The sequence below is a fragment of the Oncorhynchus gorbuscha genome, unplaced genomic scaffold, assembly GCF_021184085.1.
Source record: "Oncorhynchus gorbuscha isolate QuinsamMale2020 ecotype Even-year unplaced genomic scaffold, OgorEven_v1.0 Un_scaffold_2513, whole genome shotgun sequence".
Classification (NCBI taxonomy): Eukaryota; Metazoa; Chordata; class Actinopteri; order Salmoniformes; family Salmonidae; genus Oncorhynchus; species Oncorhynchus gorbuscha.
In genome coordinates, this window is record NW_025747005.1 from 13,528 (window position 1) to 31,955 (window position 18,428).

At 36.9% G+C, this 18,428-nt stretch overlaps 37 non-coding genes across 37 annotated transcripts; all 37 read left to right on the forward strand.

Annotated features, from left to right (window-relative positions):
• Positions 1-292: 292 nt before the first annotated feature.
• Positions 293-364, forward strand: trnac-gca. The gene has a single exon. It is a non-coding gene; the product is annotated as a tRNA-Cys (tRNA).
• A 418-nt stretch (positions 365-782) lies between these two features.
• On the forward strand, positions 783-854 carry trnac-gca. The gene has a single exon. It is a non-coding gene; the product is annotated as a tRNA-Cys (tRNA).
• A 417-nt stretch (positions 855-1,271) lies between these two features.
• Positions 1,272-1,343, forward strand: trnac-gca. Its single transcript has one exon. It is a non-coding gene; the product is annotated as a tRNA-Cys (tRNA).
• A 420-nt stretch (positions 1,344-1,763) lies between these two features.
• On the forward strand, positions 1,764-1,835 carry trnac-gca. The gene has a single exon. It is a non-coding gene; the product is annotated as a tRNA-Cys (tRNA).
• Positions 1,836-2,254: 419 nt separating this feature from the next.
• trnac-gca lies at positions 2,255-2,326 on the forward strand. The gene has a single exon. It is a non-coding gene; the product is annotated as a tRNA-Cys (tRNA).
• Positions 2,327-2,743: 417 nt separating this feature from the next.
• Positions 2,744-2,815, forward strand: trnac-gca. The gene has a single exon. It is a non-coding gene; the product is annotated as a tRNA-Cys (tRNA).
• A 418-nt stretch (positions 2,816-3,233) lies between these two features.
• On the forward strand, positions 3,234-3,305 carry trnac-gca. The gene has a single exon. It is a non-coding gene; the product is annotated as a tRNA-Cys (tRNA).
• Positions 3,306-3,723: 418 nt separating this feature from the next.
• Positions 3,724-3,795, forward strand: trnac-gca. Its single transcript has one exon. It is a non-coding gene; the product is annotated as a tRNA-Cys (tRNA).
• Positions 3,796-4,214: 419 nt separating this feature from the next.
• Positions 4,215-4,286, forward strand: trnac-gca. Its single transcript has one exon. It is a non-coding gene; the product is annotated as a tRNA-Cys (tRNA).
• A 419-nt stretch (positions 4,287-4,705) lies between these two features.
• trnac-gca lies at positions 4,706-4,777 on the forward strand. The gene has a single exon. It is a non-coding gene; the product is annotated as a tRNA-Cys (tRNA).
• A 420-nt stretch (positions 4,778-5,197) lies between these two features.
• trnac-gca lies at positions 5,198-5,269 on the forward strand. Its single transcript has one exon. It is a non-coding gene; the product is annotated as a tRNA-Cys (tRNA).
• A 420-nt stretch (positions 5,270-5,689) lies between these two features.
• Positions 5,690-5,761, forward strand: trnac-gca. The gene has a single exon. It is a non-coding gene; the product is annotated as a tRNA-Cys (tRNA).
• Positions 5,762-6,181: 420 nt separating this feature from the next.
• Positions 6,182-6,253, forward strand: trnac-gca. The gene has a single exon. It is a non-coding gene; the product is annotated as a tRNA-Cys (tRNA).
• Positions 6,254-6,672: 419 nt separating this feature from the next.
• Positions 6,673-6,744, forward strand: trnac-gca. Its single transcript has one exon. It is a non-coding gene; the product is annotated as a tRNA-Cys (tRNA).
• A 421-nt stretch (positions 6,745-7,165) lies between these two features.
• On the forward strand, positions 7,166-7,237 carry trnac-gca. The gene has a single exon. It is a non-coding gene; the product is annotated as a tRNA-Cys (tRNA).
• A 420-nt stretch (positions 7,238-7,657) lies between these two features.
• trnac-gca lies at positions 7,658-7,729 on the forward strand. The gene has a single exon. It is a non-coding gene; the product is annotated as a tRNA-Cys (tRNA).
• A 421-nt stretch (positions 7,730-8,150) lies between these two features.
• Positions 8,151-8,222, forward strand: trnac-gca. The gene has a single exon. It is a non-coding gene; the product is annotated as a tRNA-Cys (tRNA).
• Positions 8,223-8,641: 419 nt separating this feature from the next.
• Positions 8,642-8,713, forward strand: trnac-gca. Its single transcript has one exon. It is a non-coding gene; the product is annotated as a tRNA-Cys (tRNA).
• Positions 8,714-9,130: 417 nt separating this feature from the next.
• Positions 9,131-9,202, forward strand: trnac-gca. Its single transcript has one exon. It is a non-coding gene; the product is annotated as a tRNA-Cys (tRNA).
• Positions 9,203-9,622: 420 nt separating this feature from the next.
• On the forward strand, positions 9,623-9,694 carry trnac-gca. Its single transcript has one exon. It is a non-coding gene; the product is annotated as a tRNA-Cys (tRNA).
• A 421-nt stretch (positions 9,695-10,115) lies between these two features.
• Positions 10,116-10,187, forward strand: trnac-gca. The gene has a single exon. It is a non-coding gene; the product is annotated as a tRNA-Cys (tRNA).
• A 419-nt stretch (positions 10,188-10,606) lies between these two features.
• trnac-gca lies at positions 10,607-10,677 on the forward strand. The gene has a single exon. It is a non-coding gene; the product is annotated as a tRNA-Cys (tRNA).
• A 418-nt stretch (positions 10,678-11,095) lies between these two features.
• On the forward strand, positions 11,096-11,167 carry trnac-gca. The gene has a single exon. It is a non-coding gene; the product is annotated as a tRNA-Cys (tRNA).
• Positions 11,168-11,584: 417 nt separating this feature from the next.
• On the forward strand, positions 11,585-11,656 carry trnac-gca. The gene has a single exon. It is a non-coding gene; the product is annotated as a tRNA-Cys (tRNA).
• A 416-nt stretch (positions 11,657-12,072) lies between these two features.
• Positions 12,073-12,144, forward strand: trnac-gca. The gene has a single exon. It is a non-coding gene; the product is annotated as a tRNA-Cys (tRNA).
• Positions 12,145-12,557: 413 nt separating this feature from the next.
• trnac-gca lies at positions 12,558-12,629 on the forward strand. Its single transcript has one exon. It is a non-coding gene; the product is annotated as a tRNA-Cys (tRNA).
• Positions 12,630-13,046: 417 nt separating this feature from the next.
• On the forward strand, positions 13,047-13,118 carry trnac-gca. Its single transcript has one exon. It is a non-coding gene; the product is annotated as a tRNA-Cys (tRNA).
• Positions 13,119-13,534: 416 nt separating this feature from the next.
• trnac-gca lies at positions 13,535-13,606 on the forward strand. The gene has a single exon. It is a non-coding gene; the product is annotated as a tRNA-Cys (tRNA).
• Positions 13,607-14,023: 417 nt separating this feature from the next.
• Positions 14,024-14,095, forward strand: trnac-gca. The gene has a single exon. It is a non-coding gene; the product is annotated as a tRNA-Cys (tRNA).
• Positions 14,096-14,511: 416 nt separating this feature from the next.
• trnac-gca lies at positions 14,512-14,583 on the forward strand. The gene has a single exon. It is a non-coding gene; the product is annotated as a tRNA-Cys (tRNA).
• A 418-nt stretch (positions 14,584-15,001) lies between these two features.
• Positions 15,002-15,073, forward strand: trnac-gca. Its single transcript has one exon. It is a non-coding gene; the product is annotated as a tRNA-Cys (tRNA).
• A 418-nt stretch (positions 15,074-15,491) lies between these two features.
• On the forward strand, positions 15,492-15,563 carry trnac-gca. The gene has a single exon. It is a non-coding gene; the product is annotated as a tRNA-Cys (tRNA).
• A 417-nt stretch (positions 15,564-15,980) lies between these two features.
• On the forward strand, positions 15,981-16,052 carry trnac-gca. The gene has a single exon. It is a non-coding gene; the product is annotated as a tRNA-Cys (tRNA).
• A 419-nt stretch (positions 16,053-16,471) lies between these two features.
• trnac-gca lies at positions 16,472-16,543 on the forward strand. The gene has a single exon. It is a non-coding gene; the product is annotated as a tRNA-Cys (tRNA).
• Positions 16,544-16,959: 416 nt separating this feature from the next.
• trnac-gca lies at positions 16,960-17,031 on the forward strand. Its single transcript has one exon. It is a non-coding gene; the product is annotated as a tRNA-Cys (tRNA).
• Positions 17,032-17,446: 415 nt separating this feature from the next.
• trnac-gca lies at positions 17,447-17,518 on the forward strand. Its single transcript has one exon. It is a non-coding gene; the product is annotated as a tRNA-Cys (tRNA).
• A 419-nt stretch (positions 17,519-17,937) lies between these two features.
• trnac-gca lies at positions 17,938-18,009 on the forward strand. The gene has a single exon. It is a non-coding gene; the product is annotated as a tRNA-Cys (tRNA).
• The last annotated feature ends 419 nt before the right edge of the window (positions 18,010-18,428 follow it).

Here is an 18,428-nt window from a genome sequence, read left to right on the forward strand (position 1 = left end):
CTTTCTAAGTGTATCTTGAGAGAGGGAGTGCTGCTTTTTTGGTTATGTTACTCAGTCCAAAATGTCCCTCATTCAATGGTTTTTCTCTGTCAGACAGTTCCTAACAGAGGTGGAAGTGCAACAGACTTCAGATCAATAGGTCTCAGATTGTAATTTTTTGTCATCTTGAAATCAAATATTTTACCTAGGTATGTTTTCAGAGAGAAGGTGTTCTTTATCAGTTTTTGTTGATCTCCAGCTATAATTTCCCTTATTAGATATTTTTTTCCACCTTTAGATAGTTTCTAGCAGAGGGGGTATAGCTCAGTGGTAGAGCATTTGACTGCAGATCAAGAGGTCCCAGGTTCAAATCCTGATGCCCCCTTAAAATCAAGTTCTTTCAAAGAGTATTTTGAGAGTAGACTCTTTTTTTAGAATATTTTACTCAGTGAAAAATGTCCCTTATTAGACAATTTCTCACATTCAATTCCTGGCACCCCTTGAAATCAAGTGCTTTCTAAGTGTATCTTGAGAGAGGGAGTGCTGCTTTTTTGGTTATGTTACTCAGTCCAAAATGTCCCTCATTCAATGGTTTTTCTCTGTCAGACAGTTCCTAACAGAGGTGGAAGTGCAACAGACTTCAGATCAATAGGTCTCAGATTGTAATTGTTTTGTCATCTTGAAATCAAATATTTTACCTAGGTATGTTTTCAGAGAGAAGGTTTTCTTTATCAGTTTTTGTTGATCTCCTGCTATAATGTCCCTTATTATATTTTTTTCCACCTTTAGATAGTTTCTGGCAGAGGGGTATAGCTCAGTGGTAGAGCATTTGACTGCAGATCAAGAGGTCCCAGGTTCAAATCCTGATGCCCCCTTAAAATCAAGTTCTTTCAAAGAGTATTTTGAGAGTAGACTCTTTTTTAGAATATTTTACTCAGTGAAAAATGTCCCTTATTAGACAATTTCTCACATTCAATTCCTGGCACCCCTTGAAATCAAGTGCTTTCTAAGTGTATCTTGAGAGAGGGAGTGCTGCTTTTTTGGTTATGTTACTCAGTCCAAAATGTCCCTCATTCAATGGTTTTTCTCTGTCAGACAGTTCCTAACAGAGGTGGAAGTGCAACAGACTTCAGATCAATAGGTCTCAGATTGTAATTGTTTTGTCATCTTGAAATCAAATATTTTACCTAGGTATGTTTTCAGAGAGAAGGTTTTCTTTATCAGTTTTTGTTGATCTCCTGCTATAATGTCCCTTATTATAATTTTTTCCACCTTTAGATTTTTTCTGGTAGAGGGGTATAGCTCAGTGGTAGAGCATTTGACTGCAGATCAAGAGGTCCCAGGTTCAAATCCTGATGCCCCCTTAAAATCAAGTGCTTTCAAAGAGTATTTTGAGAGTAGAGGACTCTTTTTTAGAATATTTTACTCAGTGAAAAAATCCCTTATTAGACAATTTCTCACGTTCAATTCCTGGCACCCCTTGAAATCAAGTGCTTTCTAAGTGTATCTTGAGAGAGGGAGTGCTGCTTTTTTGGTTATGTTACTCAGTCCAAAATGTCCCTCATTCAATGGTTTTTCTCTGTCAGACAGTTCCTAACAGAGGTGGAAGTGCAACAGACTTCAGATCAATAGGTCTCAGATTGTAATTTTTTGTCATCTTGAAATCAAATATTTTACCTAGGTATGTTTTCAGAGAGAAGGTGTTCTTTATCAGTTTTTGTTGATCTCCAGCTATAATTTCCCTTATTAGACAATTTTTCCACCTTTAGACAGTTTCTAGCAGAGGGGGTATAGCTCAGTGGTAGAGCATTTGACTGCAGATCAAGAGGTTCCAGGATTAAATCCTGATGCCCCCTTAAAATCAAGTTCTTTCAAAGAGTATTTTGAGAGTAGACTCTTTTTTTAGAATATTTTACTCAGTGAAAAATGTCCCTTATTAGACAATTTCTCACATTCAATTCCTGGCACCCCTTGAAATCAAGTGCTTTCTAAGTGTATCTTGAGAGAGGGAGTGCTGCTTTTTGGTTATGTTACTCAGTCCAAAATGTCCCTCATTCAATGGTTTTTCTCTGTCAGACAGTTCCTAACAGAGGTGGAAGTGCAACAGACTTCAGATCAATAGGTCTCAGATTGTAATTGTTTTGTCATCTTGAAATCAAATATTTTACCTAGGTATGTTTTCAGAGAGAAGGTTTTCTTTATCAGTTTTTGTTGATCTCCTGCTATAATGTCCCTTATTATATATTTTTTTCCACCTTTAGATAGTTTCTAGCAGAGGGGTATAGCTCAGTGGTAGAGCATTTGACTGCAGATCAAGAGGTCCCAGGTTCAAATCCTGATGCCCCCTTAAAATCAAGTCTTTCAAAGAGTATTTTGAGAGTAGACTCTTTTTTAGAATATTTTACTCAGTGAAAAATGTCCCTTATTAGACAATTTCTCACATTCAATTCCTGGCACCCCTTGAAATCAAGTGCTTTCTAAGTGTATCTTGAGAGAGGGAGTGCTGCTTTTTTGGTTATGTTACTCAGTCCAAAATGTCCCTCATTCAATGGTTTTTCTCTGTCAGACAGTTCCTAACAGAGGTGGAAGTGCAACAGACTTCAGATCAATAGGTCTCAGATTGTAATTGTTTTGTCATCTTGAAATCAAATATTTTACCTAGGTATGTTTTCAGAGAGAAGGTTTTCTTTATCAGTTTTTGTTGATCTCCTGCTATAATGTCCCTTATTATAATTTTTTCCACCTTTAGATAGTTTCTAGCAGAGGGGGTATAGCTCAGTGGTAGAGCATTTGACTGCAGATCAAGAGGTCCCAGGTTCAAATCCTGATGCCCCCTTAAAATCAAGTTCTTTCAAAGAGTATTTTGAGAGTAGACTCTTTTTTTAGAATATTTTACTCAGTGAAAAATGTCCCTTATTAGACAATTTCTCACATTCAATTCCTGGCACCCCTTGAAATCAAGTGCTTTCTAAGTGTATCTTGAGAGAGGGAGTGCTGCTTTTTTGGTTATGTTACTCAGTCCAAAATGTCCCTCATTCAATGGTTTTTCTCTGTCAGACAGTTCCTAACAGAGGTGGAAGTGCAACAGACTTCAGATCAATAGGTCTCAGATTGTAATTTTTTGTCATCTTGAAATCAAATATTTTACCTAGGTATGTTTTCAGAGAGAAGGTGTTCTTTATCAGTTTTTGTTGATCTCCAGCTATAATTTCCCTTATTAGACAATTTTTCCACCTTTAGACAGTTTCTAGCAGAGGGGTATAGCTCAGTGGTAGAGCATTTGACTGCAGATCAAGAGGTTCCAGGTTCAAATCCTGATGCCCCCTTAAAATCAAGTTCTTTCAAAGAGTATTTTGAGAGTAGACTCTTTTTTAGAATATTTTACTCAGTGAAAAATGTCCCTTATTAGACAATTTCTCACATTCAATTCCTGGCACCCCTTGAAATCAAGTGCTTTCTAAGTGTATCTTGAGAGAGGGAGTGCTGCTTTTTTGGTTATGTTACTCAGTCCAAAATGTCCCTCATTCAATGGTTTTTCTCTGTCAGACAGTTCCTAACAGAGGTGGAAGTGCAACAGACTTCAGATCAATAGGTCTCAGATTGTAATTGTTTTGTCATCTTGAAATCAAATATTTTACCTAGGTATGTTTTCAGAGAGAAGGTTTTCTTTATCAGTTTTTGTTGATCTCCTGCTATAATGTCCCTTATTATAATTTTTTCCACCTTTAGATAGTTTCTAGCAGAGGGGGTATAGCTCAGTGGTAGAGCATTTGACTGCAGATCAAGAGGTCCCAGGTTCAAATCCTGATGCCCCCTTAAAATCAAGTTCTTTCAAAGAGTATTTTGAGAGTAGACTCTTTTTTAGAATATTTTACTCAGTGAAAAAAATGTCCCTTATTAGACAATTTCTCACATTCAATTCCTGGCACCCCTTGAAATCAAGTGCTTTCTAAGTGTATCTTGAGAGAGGGAGTGCTGCTTTTTTGGTTATGTTACTCAGTCCAAAATGTCCCTCATTCAATGGTTTTTCTCTGTCAGACAGTTCCTAACAGAGGTGGAAGTGCAACAGACTTCAGATCAATAGGTCTCAGATTGTAATTTTTTGTCATCTTGAAATCAAATATTTTACCTAGGTATGTTTTCAGAGAGAAGGTGTTCTTTATCAGTTTTTGTTGATCTCCAGCTATAATTTCCCTTATTAGATTTTTTTCCACCTTTAGACAGTTTCTAGCAGAGGGGGTATAGCTCAGTGGTAGAGCATTTGACTGCAGATCAAGAGGTCCCAGGTTCAAATCCTGATGCCCCCTTAAAATCAAGTTCTTTCAAAGAGTATTTTGAGAGTAGACTCTTTTTTTAGAATATTTTACTCAGTGAAAAATGTCCCTTATTAGACAATTTCTCACATTCAATTCCTGGCACCCCTTGAAATCAAGTGCTTTCTAAGTGTATCTTGAGAGAGGGAGTGCTGCTTTTTTGGTTATGTTACTCAGTCCAAAATGTCCCTCATTCAATGGTTTTTCTCTGTCAGACAGTTCCTAACAGAGGTGGAAGTGCAACAGACTTCAGATCAATAGGTCTCAGATTGTAATTGTTTTGTCATCTTGAAATCAAATATTTTACCTAGGTATGTTTTCAGAGAGAAGGTTTTCTTTATCAGTTTTTGTTGATCTCCTGCTATAATGTCCCTTATTATAATTTTTTCCACCTTTAGATATTTTCTGGTAGAGGGGGTATAGCTCAGTGGTAGAGCATTTGACTGCAGATCAAGAGGTCCCAGGTTCAAATCCTGATGCCCCCTTAAAATCAAGTTCTTTCAAAGAGTATTTTGAGAGTAGACTCTTTTTTTAGAATATTTTACTCAGTGAAAAAAATCCCTTATTAGACAATTTCTCACATTCAATTCCTGGCACCCCCTTGAAATCAAGTGCTTTCTAAGTGTATCTTGAGAGAGGGAGTGCTGCTTTTTTGGTTATGTTACTCAGTCCAAAATGTCCCTCATTCAATGGTTTTTCTCTGTCAGACAGTTCCTAACAGAGGTGGAAGTGCAACAGACTTCAGATCAATAGGTCTCAGATTGTAATTTTTTGTCATCTTGAAATCAAATATTTTACCTAGGTATGTTTTCAGAGAGAAGGTGTTCTTTATCAGTTTTTGTTGATCTCCAGCTATAATTTCCCTTATTAGACAATTTTTCCACCTTTAGACAGTTTCTAGCAGAGGGGGTATAGCTCAGTGGTAGAGCATTTGACTGCAGATCAAGAGGTCCCAGGTTCAAATCCTGATGCCCCCTTAAAATCAAGTTCTTTCAAAGAGTATTTTGAGAGTAGACTCTTTTTTTAGAATATTTTACTCAGTGAAAAATGTCCCTTATTAGACAATTTCTCACATTCAATTCCTGGCACCCCCTTGAAATCAAGTGCTTTCTAAGTGTATCTTGAGAGAGGGAGTGCTGCTTTTTTGGTTATGTTACTCAGTCCAAAATGTCCCTCATTCAATGGTTTTTCTCTGTCAGACAGTTCCTAACAGAGGTGGAAGTGCAACAGACTTCAGATCAATAGGTCTCAGATTGTAATTGTTTTGTCATCTTGAAATCAAATATTTTACCTAGGTATGTTTTCAGAGAGAAGGTTTTCTTTATCAGTTTTTGTTGATCTCCTGCTATAATGTCCCTTATTATATTTTTTTCCACCTTTAGATAGTTTCTGGCAGAGGGGGTATAGCTCAGTGGTAGAGCATTTGACTGCAGATCAAGAGGTCCCAGGTTCAAATCCTGATGCCCCCTTAAAATCAAGTTCTTTCAAAGAGTATTTTGAGAGTAGACTCTTTTTTTAGAATATTTTACTCAGTGAAAAAAATCCCTTATTAGACAATTTCTCACATTCAATTCCTGGCACCCCCTTGAAATCAAGTGCTTTCTAAGTGTATCTTGAGAGAGGGAGTGCTGCTTTTTTGGTTATGTTACTCAGTCCAAAATGTCCCTCATTCAATGGTTTTTCTCTGTCAGACAGTTCCTAACAGAGGTGGAAGTGCAACAGACTTCAGATCAATAGGTCTCAGATTGTAATTTTTTGTCATCTTGAAATCAAATATTTTACCTAGGTATGTTTTCAGAGAGAAGGTGTTCTTTATCAGTTTTTGTTGATCTCCAGCTATAATTTCCCTTATTAGACAATTTTTCCACCTTTAGACAGTTTCTAGCAGAGGGGGTATAGCTCAGTGGTAGAGCATTTGACTGCAGATCAAGAGGTTCCAGGATTAAATCCTGATGCCCCCTTAAAATCAAGTTCTTTCAAAGAGTATTTTGAGAGTAGACTCTTTTTTTAGAATATTTTACTCAGTGAAAAATGTCCCTTATTAGACAATTTCTCACATTCAATTCCTGGCACCCCTTGAAATCAAGTGCTTTCTAAGTGTATCTTGAGAGAGGGAGTGCTGCTTTTTTGGTTATGTTACTCAGTCCAAAATGTCCCTCATTCAATGGTTTTTCTCTGTCAGACAGTTCCTAACAGAGGTGGAAGTGCAACAGACTTCAGATCAATAGGTCTCAGATTGTAATTGTTTTGTCATCTTGAAATCAAATATTTTACCTAGGTATGTTTTCAGAGAGAAGGTTTTCTTTATCAGTTTTTGTTGATCTCCTGCTATAATGTCCCTTATTATAATTTTTTCCACCTTTAGATTTTTTCTGGTAGAGGGGGTATAGCTCAGTGGTAGAGCATTTGACTGCAGATCAAGAGGTCCCAGGTTCAAATCCTGATGCCCCCTTAAAATCAAGTGCTTTCAAAGAGTATTTTGAGAGTAGAGGACTCTTTTTTAGAATATTTTACTCAGTGAAAAATGTCCCTTATTAGACAATTTCTCACATTCAATTCCTGGCACCCCCTTGAAATCAAGTGCTTTCTAAGTGTATCTTGAGAGAGGGAGTGCTGCTTTTTTGGTTATGTTACTCAGTCCAAAATGTCCCTCATTCAATGGTTTTTCTCTGTCAGACAGTTCCTAACAGAGGTGGAAGTGCAACAGACTTCAGATCAATAGGTCTCAGATTGTAATTTTTTGTCATCTTGAAATCAAATATTTTACCTAGGTATGTTTTCAGAGAGAAGGTGTTCTTTATCAGTTTTTGTTGATCTCCAGCTATAATTTCCCTTATTAGACAATTTTTCCACCTTTAGACAGTTTCTAGCAGAGGGGTATAGCTCAGTGGTAGAGCATTTGACTGCAGATCAAGAGGTTCCAGGATTAAATCCTGATGCCCCCTTAAAATCAAGTTCTTTCAAAGAGTATTTTGAGAGTAGACTCTTTTTTTAGAATATTTTACTCAGTGAAAAATGTCCCTTATTAGACAATTTCTCACATTCAATTCCTGGCACCCCCTTGAAATCAAGTGCTTTCTAAGTGTATCTTGAGAGAGGGAGTGCTGCTTTTTTGGTTGTGTTACTCAGTCCAAAATGTCCCTCATTCAATGGTTTTTCTCTGTCAGACAGTTCCTAACAGAGGTGGAAGTGCAACAGACTTCAGATCAATAGGTCTCAGATTGTAATTGTTTTGTCATCTTGAAATCAAATATTTTACCTAGGTATGTTTTCAGAGAGAAGGTTTTCTTTATCAGTTTTTGTTGATCTCCTGCTATAATGTCCCTTATTATAATTTTTTCCACCTTTAGATAGTTTCTGGCAGAGGGGGTATAGCTCAGTGGTAGAGCATTTGACTGCAGATCAAGAGGTCCCAGGTTCAAATCCTGATGCCCCCTTAAAATCAAGTTCTTTCAAAGAGTATTTTGAGAGTAGACTCTTTTTTTAGAATATTTTACTCAGTGAAAAATGTCCCTTATTAGACAATTTCTCACATTCAATTCCTGGCACCCCCTTGAAATCAAGTGCTTTCTAAGTGTATCTTGAGAGAGGGAGTGCTGCTTTTTTGGTTATGTTACTCAGTCCAAAATGTCCCTCATTCAATGGTTTTTCTCTGTCAGACAGTTCCTAACAGAGGTGGAAGTGCAACAGACTTCAGATCAATAGGTCTCAGATTGTAATTGTTTTGTCATCTTGAAATCAAATATTTTACCTAGGTATGTTTTCAGAGAGAAGGTTTTCTTTATCAGTTTTTGTTGATCTCCTGCTATAATGTCCCTTATTATATATTTTTTTCCACCTTTAGATAGTTTCTAGCAGAGGGGTATAGCTCAGTGGTAGAGCATTTGACTGCAGATCAAGAGGTCCCAGGTTCAAATCCTGATGCCCCCTTAAAATCAAGTTCTTTCAAAGAGTATTTTGAGAGTAGACTCTTTTTTTAGAATATTTTACTCAGTGAAAAATGTCCCTTATTAGACAATTTCTCACATTCAATTCCTGGCACCCCTTGAAATCAAGTGCTTTCTAAGTGTATCTTGAGAGAGGGAGTGCTGCTTTTTTGGTTATGTTACTCAGTCCAAAATGTCCCTCATTCAATGGTTTTTCTCTGTCAGACAGTTCCTAACAGAGGTGGAAGTGCAACAGACTTCAGATCAATAGGTCTCAGATTGTAATTTTTTGTCATCTTGAAATCAAATATTTTACCTAGGTATGTTTTCAGAGAGAAGGTTTTCTTTATCAGTTTTTGTTGATCTCCAGCTATAATGTCCCTTATTATATTTTTTTTTCCACCTTTAGACAGTTTCTAGCAGAGGGGTATAGCTCAGTGGTAGAGCATTTGACTGCAGATCAAGAGGTCCCAGGTTCAAATCCTGATGCCCCCTTAAAATCAAGTTCTTTCAAAGAGTATTTTGAGAGTAGACTCTTTTTTAGAATATTTTACTCAGTGAAAAATGTCCCTTATTAGACAATTTCTCACATTCAATTCCTGGCACCCCTTGAAATCAAGTGCTTTCTAAGTGTATCTTGAGAGAGGGAGTGCTGCTTTTTTGGTTATGTTACTCAGTCCAAAATGTCCCTCATTCAATGGTTTTTCTCTGTCAGACAGTTCCTAACAGAGGTGGAAGTGCAACAGACTTCAGATCAATAGGTCTCAGATTGTAATTTTTTGTCATCTTGAAATCAAATATTTTACCTAGGTATGTTTTCAGAGAGAAGGTTTTCTTTATCAGTTTTTGTTGATCTCCTGCTATAATGTCCCTTATTATACATTTTTTCCACCTTTAGATAGTTTCTGGCAGAGGGGTATAGCTCAGTGGTAGAGCATTTGACTGCAGATCAAGAGGTCCCAGGTTCAAATCCTGATGCCCCCTTAAAATCAAGTTCTTTCAAAGAGTATTTTGAGAGTAGACTCTTTTTTAGAATATTTTACTCAGTGAAAAATGTCCCTTATTAGACAATTTCTCACATTCAATTCCTGGCACCCCTTGAAATCAAGTGCTTTCTAAGTGTATCTTGAGAGAGGGAGTGCTGCTTTTTTGGTTATGTTACTCAGTCCAAAATGTCCCTCATTCAATGGTTTTTCTCTGTCAGACAGTTCCTAACAGAGGTGGAAGTGCAACAGACTTCAGATCAATAGGTCTCAGATTGTAATTGTTTTGTCATCTTGAAATCAAATATTTTACCTAGGTATGTTTTCAGAGAGAAGGTTTTCTTTATCAGTTTTTGTTGATCTCCTGCTATAATGTCCCTTATTATACAATTTTTTCCACCTTTAGATATTTTCTGGCAGAGGGGGTATAGCTCAGTGGTAGAGCATTTGACTGCAGATCAAGAGGTCCCAGGTTCAAATCCTGATGCCCCCTTAAAATCAAGTTCTTTCAAAGAGTATTTTGAGAGTAGACTCTTTTTTTAGAATATTTTACTCAGTGAAAAATGTCCCTTATTAGACAATTTCTCACATTCAATTCCTGGCACCCCCTTGAAATCAAGTGCTTTCTAAGTGTATCTTGAGAGAGGGAGTGCTGCTTTTTTGGTTATGTTACTCAGTCCAAAATGTCCCTCATTCAATGGTTTTTCTCTGTCAGACAGTTCCTAACAGAGGTGGAAGTGCAACAGACTTCAGATCAATAGGTCTCAGATTGTAATTGTTTTGTCATCTTGAAATCAAATATTTTACCTAGGTATGTTTTCAGAGAGAAGGTTTTCTTTATCAGTTTTTGTTGATCTCCTGCTATAATGTCCCTTATTATATATTTTTTCCACCTTTAGATATTTTCTGGTAGAGGGGGTATAGCTCAGTGGTAGAGCATTTGACTGCAGATCAAGAGGTCCCAGGTTCAAATCCTGATGCCCCCTTAAAATCAAGTTCTTTCAAAGAGTATTTTGAGAGTAGACTCTTTTTTTAGAATATTTTACTCAGTGAAAAATGTCCCTTATTAGACAATTTCTCACATTCAATTCCTGGCACCCCTTGAAATCAAGTGCTTTCTAAGTGTATCTTGAGAGAGGGAGTGCTGCTTTTTTGGTTATGTTACTCAGTCCAAAATGTCCCTCATTCAATGGTTTTTCTCTGTCAGACAGTTCCTAACAGAGGTGGAAGTGCAACAGACTTCAGATCAATAGGTCTCAGATTGTAATTTTTTGTCATCTTGAAATCAAATATTTTACCTAGGTATGTTTTCAGAGAGAAGGTGTTCTTTATCAGTTTTTGTTGATCTCCAGCTATAATTTCCCTTATTAGATTTTTTTTCCACCTTTAGACAGTTTCTAGCAGAGGGGGTATAGCTCAGTGGTAGAGCATTTGACTGCAGATCAAGAGGTTCCAGGTTAAATCCTGATGCCCCCTTAAAATCAAGTTCTTTCAAAGAGTATTTTGAGAGTAGACTCTTTTTTAGAATATTTTACTCAGTGAAAAATGTCCCTTATTAGACAATTTCTCACATTCAATTCCTGGCACCCCTTGAAATCAAGTGCTTTCTAAGTGTATCTTGAGAGAGGGAGTGCTGCTTTTTTGGTTATGTTACTCAGTCCAAAATGTCCCTCATTCAATGGTTTTTCTCTGTCAGACAGTTCCTAACAGAGGTGGAAGTGCAACAGACTTCAGATCAATAGGTCTCAGATTGTAATTGTTTTGTCATCTTGAAATCAAATATTTTACCTAGGTATGTTTTCAGAGAGAAGGTTTTCTTTATCAGTTTTTGTTGATCTCCTGCTATAATGTCCCTTATTATAATTTTTTCCACCTTTAGATTTTTTCTGGTAGAGGGGGTATAGCTCAGTGGTAGAGCATTTGACTGCAGATCAAGAGGTCCCAGGTTCAAATCCTGATGCCCCCTTAAAATCAAGTTCTTTCAAAGAGTATTTTGAGAGTAGACTCTTTTTAGAATATTTTACTCAGTGAAAAATGTCCCTTATTAGACAATTTCTCACATTCAATTCCTGGCACCCCTTGAAATCAAGTGCTTTCTAAGTGTATCTTGAGAGAGGGAGTGCTGCTTTTTTGGTTATGTTACTCAGTCCAAAATGTCCCTCATTCAATGGTTTTTCTCTGTCAGACAGTTCCTAACAGAGGTGGAAGTGCAACAGACTTCAGATCAATAGGTCTCAGATTGTAATTTTTTGTCATCTTGAAATCAAATATTTTACCTAGGTATGTTTTCAGAGAGAAGGTGTTCTTTATCAGTTTTTGTTGATCTCCAGCTATAATTTCCCTTATTAGACAATTTTTCCACCTTTAGACAGTTTCTAGCAGAGGGGGTATAGCTCAGTGGTAGAGCATTTGACTGCAGATCAAGAGGTTCCAGGATTAAATCCTGATGCCCCCTTAAAATCAAGTTCTTTCAAAGAGTATTTTGAGAGTAGACTCTTTTTTTAGAATATTTCTCAGTGAAAAATGTCCCTTATTAGACAATTTCTCACATTCAATTCCTGGCACCCCTTGAAATCAAGTGCTTTCTAAGTGTATCTTGAGAGAGGGAGTGCTGCTTTTTTGGTTGTGTTACTCAGTCCAAAATGTCCCTCATTCAATGGTTTTTCTCTGTCAGACAGTTCCTAACAGAGGTGGAAGTGCAACAGACTTCAGATCAATAGGTCTCAGATTGTAATTGTTTTGTCATCTTGAAATCAAATATTTTACCTAGGTATGTTTTCAGAGAGAAGGTTTTCTTTATCAGTTTTTGTTGATCTCCTGCTATAATGTCCCTTATTATATTTTTTTCCACCTTTAGATATTTTCTGGCAGAGGGGTATAGCTCAGTGGTAGAGCATTTGACTGCAGATCAAGAGGTCCCAGGTTCAAATCCTGATGCCCCCTTAAAATCAAGTTCTTTCAAAGAGTATTTTGAGAGTAGACTCTTTTTTAGAATATTTTACTCAGTGAAATCCCTTATTAGACAATTTCTCACATTCAATTCCTGGCACCCCTTGAAATCAAGTGCTTTCTAAGTGTATCTTGAGAGAGGGAGTGCTGCTTTTTTGGTTATGTTACTCAGTCCAAAATGTCCCTCATTCAATGGTTTTTCTCTGTCAGACAGTTCCTAACAGAGGTGGAAGTGCAACAGACTTCAGATCAATAGGTCTCAGATTGTAATTTTTTGTCATCTTGAAATCAAATATTTTACCTAGGTATGTTTTCAGAGAGAAGGTTTTCTTTATCAGTTTTTGTTGATCTCCAGCTATAATTCCCTTATTAGACAATTTTTCCACCTTTAGACAGTTTCTAGCAGAGGGGGTATAGCTCAGTGGTAGAGCATTTGACTGCAGATCAAGAGGTTCCAGGATTAAATCCTGATGCCCCCTTAAAATCAAGTTCTTTCAAAGAGTATTTTGAGAGTAGACTCTTTTTTTAGAATATTTTACTCAGTGAAAAATGTCCCTTATTAGACAATTTCTCACATTCAATTCCTGGCACCCCTTGAAATCAAGTGCTTTCTAAGTGTATCTTGAGAGAGGGAGTGCTGCTTTTTTGGTTATGTTACTCAGTCCAAAATGTCCCTCATTCAATGGTTTTTCTCTGTCAGACAGTTCCTAACAGAGGTGGAAGTGCAACAGACTTCAGATCAATAGGTCTCAGATTGTAATTGTTTTGTCATCTTGAAATCAAATATTTTACCTAGGTATGTTTTCAGAGAGAAGGTTTTCTTTATCAGTTTTGTTGATCTCCTGCTATAATGTCCCTTATTATATTTTTTTCCACCTTTAGATATTTTCTGGTAGAGGGGTATAGCTCAGTGGTAGAGCATTTGACTGCAGATCAAGAGGTCCCAGGTTCAAATCCTGATGCCCCCTTAAAATCAAGTTCTTTCAAAGAGTATTTTGAGAGTAGACTCTTTTTTAGAATATTTTACTCAGTGAAAAATGTCCCTTATTAGACAATTTTCTCATTCAATTCCTGGCACCCCTTGAAATCAAGTGCTTTCTAAGTGTATCTTGAGAGAGGGAGTGCTGCTTTTTGGTTATGTTACTCAGTCCAAAATGTCCCTCATTCAATGGTTTTTCTCTGTCAGACAGTTCCTAACAGAGGTGGAAGTGCAACAGACTTCAGATCAATAGGTCTCAGATTGTAATTTTTTGTCATCTTGAAATCAAATATTTTACCTAGGTATGTTTTCAGAGAGAAGGTTTTCTTTATCAGTTTTTGTTGATCTCCAGCTATAATGTCCCTTATTAGACAATTTTTCCACCTTTAGACAGTTTCTAGCAGAGGGGGTATAGCTCAGTGGTAGAGCATTTGACTGCAGATCAAGAGGTTCCAGGTTCAAATCCTGATGCCCCCTTAAAATCAAGTTCTTTCAAAGAGTATTTTGAGAGTAGACTCTTTTTTAGAATATTTTACTCAGTGAAAAATGTCCCTTATTAGACAATTTCTCACATTCATTCCTGGCACCCCTTGAAATCAAGTGCTTTCTAAGTGTATCTTGAGAGAGGGAGTGCTGCTTTTTTGGTTATGTTACTCAGTCCAAAATGTCCCTCATTCAATGGTTTTTCTCTGTCAGACAGTTCCTAACAGAGGTGGAAGTGCAACAGACTTCAGATCAATAGGTCTCAGATTGTAATTGTTTTGTCATCTTGAAATCAAATATTTTACCTAGGTATGTTTTCAGAGAGAAGGTTTTCTTTATCAGTTTTTGTTGATCTCCTGCTATAATGTCCCTTATTATATTTTTTTCCACCTTTAGATTTTTCTGGTAGAGAGGGGTATAGCTCAGTGGTAGAGCATTTGACTGCAGATCAAGAGGTCCCAGGTTCAAATCCTGATGCCCCCTTAAAATCAAGTTCTTTCAAAGAGTATTTTGAGAGTAGACTCTTTTTTAGAATATTTTACTCAGTGAAAAATGTCCCTTATTAGACAATTTCTCACATTCAATTCCTGGCACCCTTGAAATCAAGTGCTTTCTAAGTGTATCTTGAGAGAGGGAGTGCTGCTTTTTTGGTTATGTTACTCAGTCCAAAATGTCCCTCATTCAATGGTTTTTCTCTGTCAGACAGTTCCTAACAGAGGTGGAAGTGCAACAGACTTCAGATCAATAGGTCTCAGATTGTAATTGTTTTGTCATCTTGAAATCAAATATTTTACCTAGGTATGTTTTCAGAGAGAAGGTGTTCTTTATCAGTTTTTGTTGATCTCCAGCTATAATTCCCTTATTAGACAATTTTTCCACCTTTAGACAGTTTCTAGCAGAGGGGTATAGCTCAGTGGTAGAGCATTTGACTGCAGATCAAGAGGTTCCAGGTTCAAATCCTGATGCCCCCTTAAAATCAAGTTCTTTCAAAGAGTATTTTGAGAGTAGACTCTTTTTTAGAATATTTTACTCAGTGAAAAATGTCCCTTATTAGACAATTTCTCACATTCAATTCCTGGCACCCCTTGAAATCAAGTGCTTTCTAAGTGTATCTTGAGAGAGGGAGTGCTGCTTTTTTGGTTATGTTACTCAGTCCAAAATGTCCCTCATTCAATGGTTTTTCTCTGTCAGACAGTTCCTAACAGAGGTGGAAGTGCAACAGACTTCAGATCAATAGGTCTCAGATTGTAATTGTTTTGTCATCTTGAAATCAAATATTTTACCTAGGTATGTTTTCAGAGAGAAGGTTTTCTTTATCAGTTTTTGTTGATCTCCTGCTATAATGTCCCTTATTATAATTTTTTCCACCTTTAGATTTTTTCTGGTAGAGGGGGTATAGCTCAGTGGTAGAGCATTTGACTGCAGATCAAGAGGTCCCAGGTTCAAATCCTGATGCCCCCTTAAAATCAAGTTCTTTCAAAGAGTATTTTGAGAGTAGACTCTTTTTTTAGAATATTTTACTCAGTGAAAAATGTCCCTTATTAGACAATTTCTCACATTCAATTCCTGGCACCCCTTGAAATCAAGTGCTTTCTAAGTGTATCTTGAGAGAGGGAGTGCTGCTTTTTTGGTTATGTTACTCAGTCCAAAATGTCCCTCATTCAATGGTTTTTCTCTGTCAGACAGTTCCTAACAGAGGTGGAAGTGCAACAGACTTCAGATCAATAGGTCTCAGATTGTAATTTTTTGTCATCTTGAAATCAAATATTTTACCTAGGTATGTTTTCAGAGAGAAGGTGTTCTTTATCAGTTTTTGTTGATCTCCAGCTATAATTTCCCTTATTAGACAATTTTTCCACCTTTAGACAGTTTCTAGCAGAGGGGTATAGCTCAGTGGTAGAGCATTTGACTGCAGATCAAGAGGTTCCAGGATTAAATCCTGATGCCCCCTTAAAATCAAGTTCTTTCAAAGAGTATTTTGAGAGTAGACTCTTTTTTTAGAATATTTTACTCAGTGAAAAATGTCCCTTATTAGACAATTTCTCACATTCAATTCCTGGCACCCCTTGAAATCAAGTGCTTTCTAAGTGTCTTGAGAGAGGGAGTGCTGCTTTTTTGGTTATGTTACTCAGTCCAAAATGTCCCTCATTCAATGGTTTTTCTCTGTCAGACAGTTCCTAACAGAGGTGGAAGTGCAACAGACTTCAGATCAATAGGTCTCAGATTGTAATTGTTTTGTCATCTTGAAATCAAATATTTTACCTAGGTATGTTTTCAGAGAGAAGGTTTTCTTTATCAGTTTTTGTTGATCTCCTGCTATAATGTCCCTTATTATATTTTTTTCCACCTTTAGATTTTTTCTGGTAGAGGGGGTATAGCTCAGTGGTAGAGCATTTGACTGCAGATCAAGAGGTCCCAGGTTCAAATCCTGATGCCCCCTTAAAATCAAGTTCTTTCAAAGAGTATTTTGAGAGTAGACTCTTTTTTTAGAATATTTTACTCAGTGAAAAATGTCCCTTATTAGACAATTTCTCACATTCAATTCCTGGCACCCCTTGAAATCAAGTGCTTTCTAAGTGTATCTTGAGAGAGGGAGTGCTGCTTTTTTGGTTATGTTACTCAGTCCAAAATGTCCCTCATTCAATGGTTTTTCTCTGTCAGACAGTTCCTAACAGAGGTGGAAGTGCAACAGACTTCAGATCAATAGGTCTCAGATTGTAATTGTTTTGTCATCTTGAAATCAAATATTTTACCTAGGTATGTTTTCAGAGAGAAGGTGTTCTTTATCAGTTTTTGTTGATCTCCAGCTATAATTTCCCTTATTAGACAATTTTTCCACCTTTAGACAGTTTCTAGCAGAGGGGTATAGCTCAGTGGTAGAGCATTTGACTGCAGATCAAGAGGTTCCAGGTTCAAATCCTGATGCCCCCTTAAAATCAAGTTCTTTCAAAGAGTATTTTGAGAGTAGACTCTTTTTTAGAATATTTTACTCAGTGAAAAATGTCCCTTATTAGACAATTTCTCACATTCAATTCCTGGCACCCCTTGAAATCAAGTGCTTTCTAAGTGTATCTTGAGAGAGGGAGTGCTGCTTTTGGTTATGTTACTCAGTCCAAAATGTCCCTCATTCAATGGTTTTTCTCTGTCAGACAGTTCCTAACAGAGGTGGAAGTGCAACAGACTTCAGATCAATAGGTCTCAGATTGTAATTGTTTTGTCATCTTGAAATCAAATATTTTACCTAGGTATGTTTTCAGAGAGAAGGTTTTCTTTATCAGTTTTTGTTGATCTCCTGCTATAATGTCCCTTATTATATTTTTTTCCACCTTTAGATAGTTTCTGGCAGAGGGGGTATAGCTCAGTGGTAGAGCATTTGACTGCAGATCAAGAGGTCCCAGGTTCAAATCCTGATGCCCCCTTAAAATCAAGTTCTTTCAAAGAGTATTTTGAGAGTAGACTCTTTTTTTAGAATATTTTACTCAGTGAAAAATGTCCCTTATTAGACAATTTCTCACATTCAATTCCTGGCACCCCTTGAAATCAAGTGCTTTCTAAGTGTATCTTGAGAGAGGGAGTGCTGCTTTGGTTATGTTACTCAGTCCAAAATGTCCCTCATTCAATGGTTTTTCTCTGTCAGACAGTTCCTAACAGAGGTGGAAGTGCAACAGACTTCAGATCAATAGGTCTCAGATTGTAATTTTTTGTCATCTTGAAATCAAATATTTTACCTAGGTATGTTTTCAGAGAGAAGGTGTTCTTTATCAGTTTTTGTTGATCTCCAGCTATAATTTCCCTTATTAGACAATTTTTCCACCTTTAGACAGTTTCTAGCAGAGGGGTATAGCTCAGTGGTAGAGCATTTGACTGCAGATCAAGAGGTTCCAGGATTAAATCCTGATGCCCCCTTAAAATCAAGTTCTTTCAAAGAGTATTTTGAGAGTAGACTCTTTTTTTAGAATATTTTACTCAGTGAAAAATGTCCCTTATTAGACAATTTCTCACATTCAATTCCTGGCACCCCTTGAAATCAAGTGCTTTCTAAGTGTATCTTGAGAGAGGGAGTGCTGCTTTTTTGGTTATGTTACTCAGTCCAAAATGTCCCTCATTCAATGGTTTTTCTCTGTCAGACAGTTCCTAACAGAGGTGGAAGTGCAACAGACTTCAGATCAATAGGTCTCAGATTGTAATTGTTTTGTCATCTTGAAATCAAATATTTTACCTAGGTATGTTTTCAGAGAGAAGGTTTTCTTTATCAGTTTTTGTTGATCTCCTGCTATAATGTCCCTTATTATATTTTTTTCCACCTTTAGATAGTTTCTGGCAGAGGGGGTATAGCTCAGTGGTAGAGCATTTGACTGCAGATCAAGAGGTCCCAGGTTCAAATCCTGATGCCCCCTTAAAATCAAGTTCTTTCAAAGAGTATTTTGAGAGTAGACTCTTTTTTTAGAATATTTTACTCAGTGAAAAATGTCCCTTATTAGACAATTTCTCACATTCAATTCCTGGCACCCCCTTGAAATCAAGTGCTTTCTAAGTGTATCTTGAGAGAGGGAGTGCTGCTTTTTTGGTTATGTTACTCAGTCCAAAATGTCCCTCATTCAATGGTTTTTCTCTGTCAGACAGTTCCTAACAGAGGTGGAAGTGCAACAGACTTCAGATCAATAGGTCTCAGATTGTAATTGTTTTGTCATCTTGAAATCAAATATTTTACCTAGGTATGTTTTCAGAGAGAAGGTTTTCTTTATCAGTTTTTGTTGATCTCCTGCTATAATGTCCCTTATTATAATTTTTTCCACCTTTAGATTTTTCTGGCAGA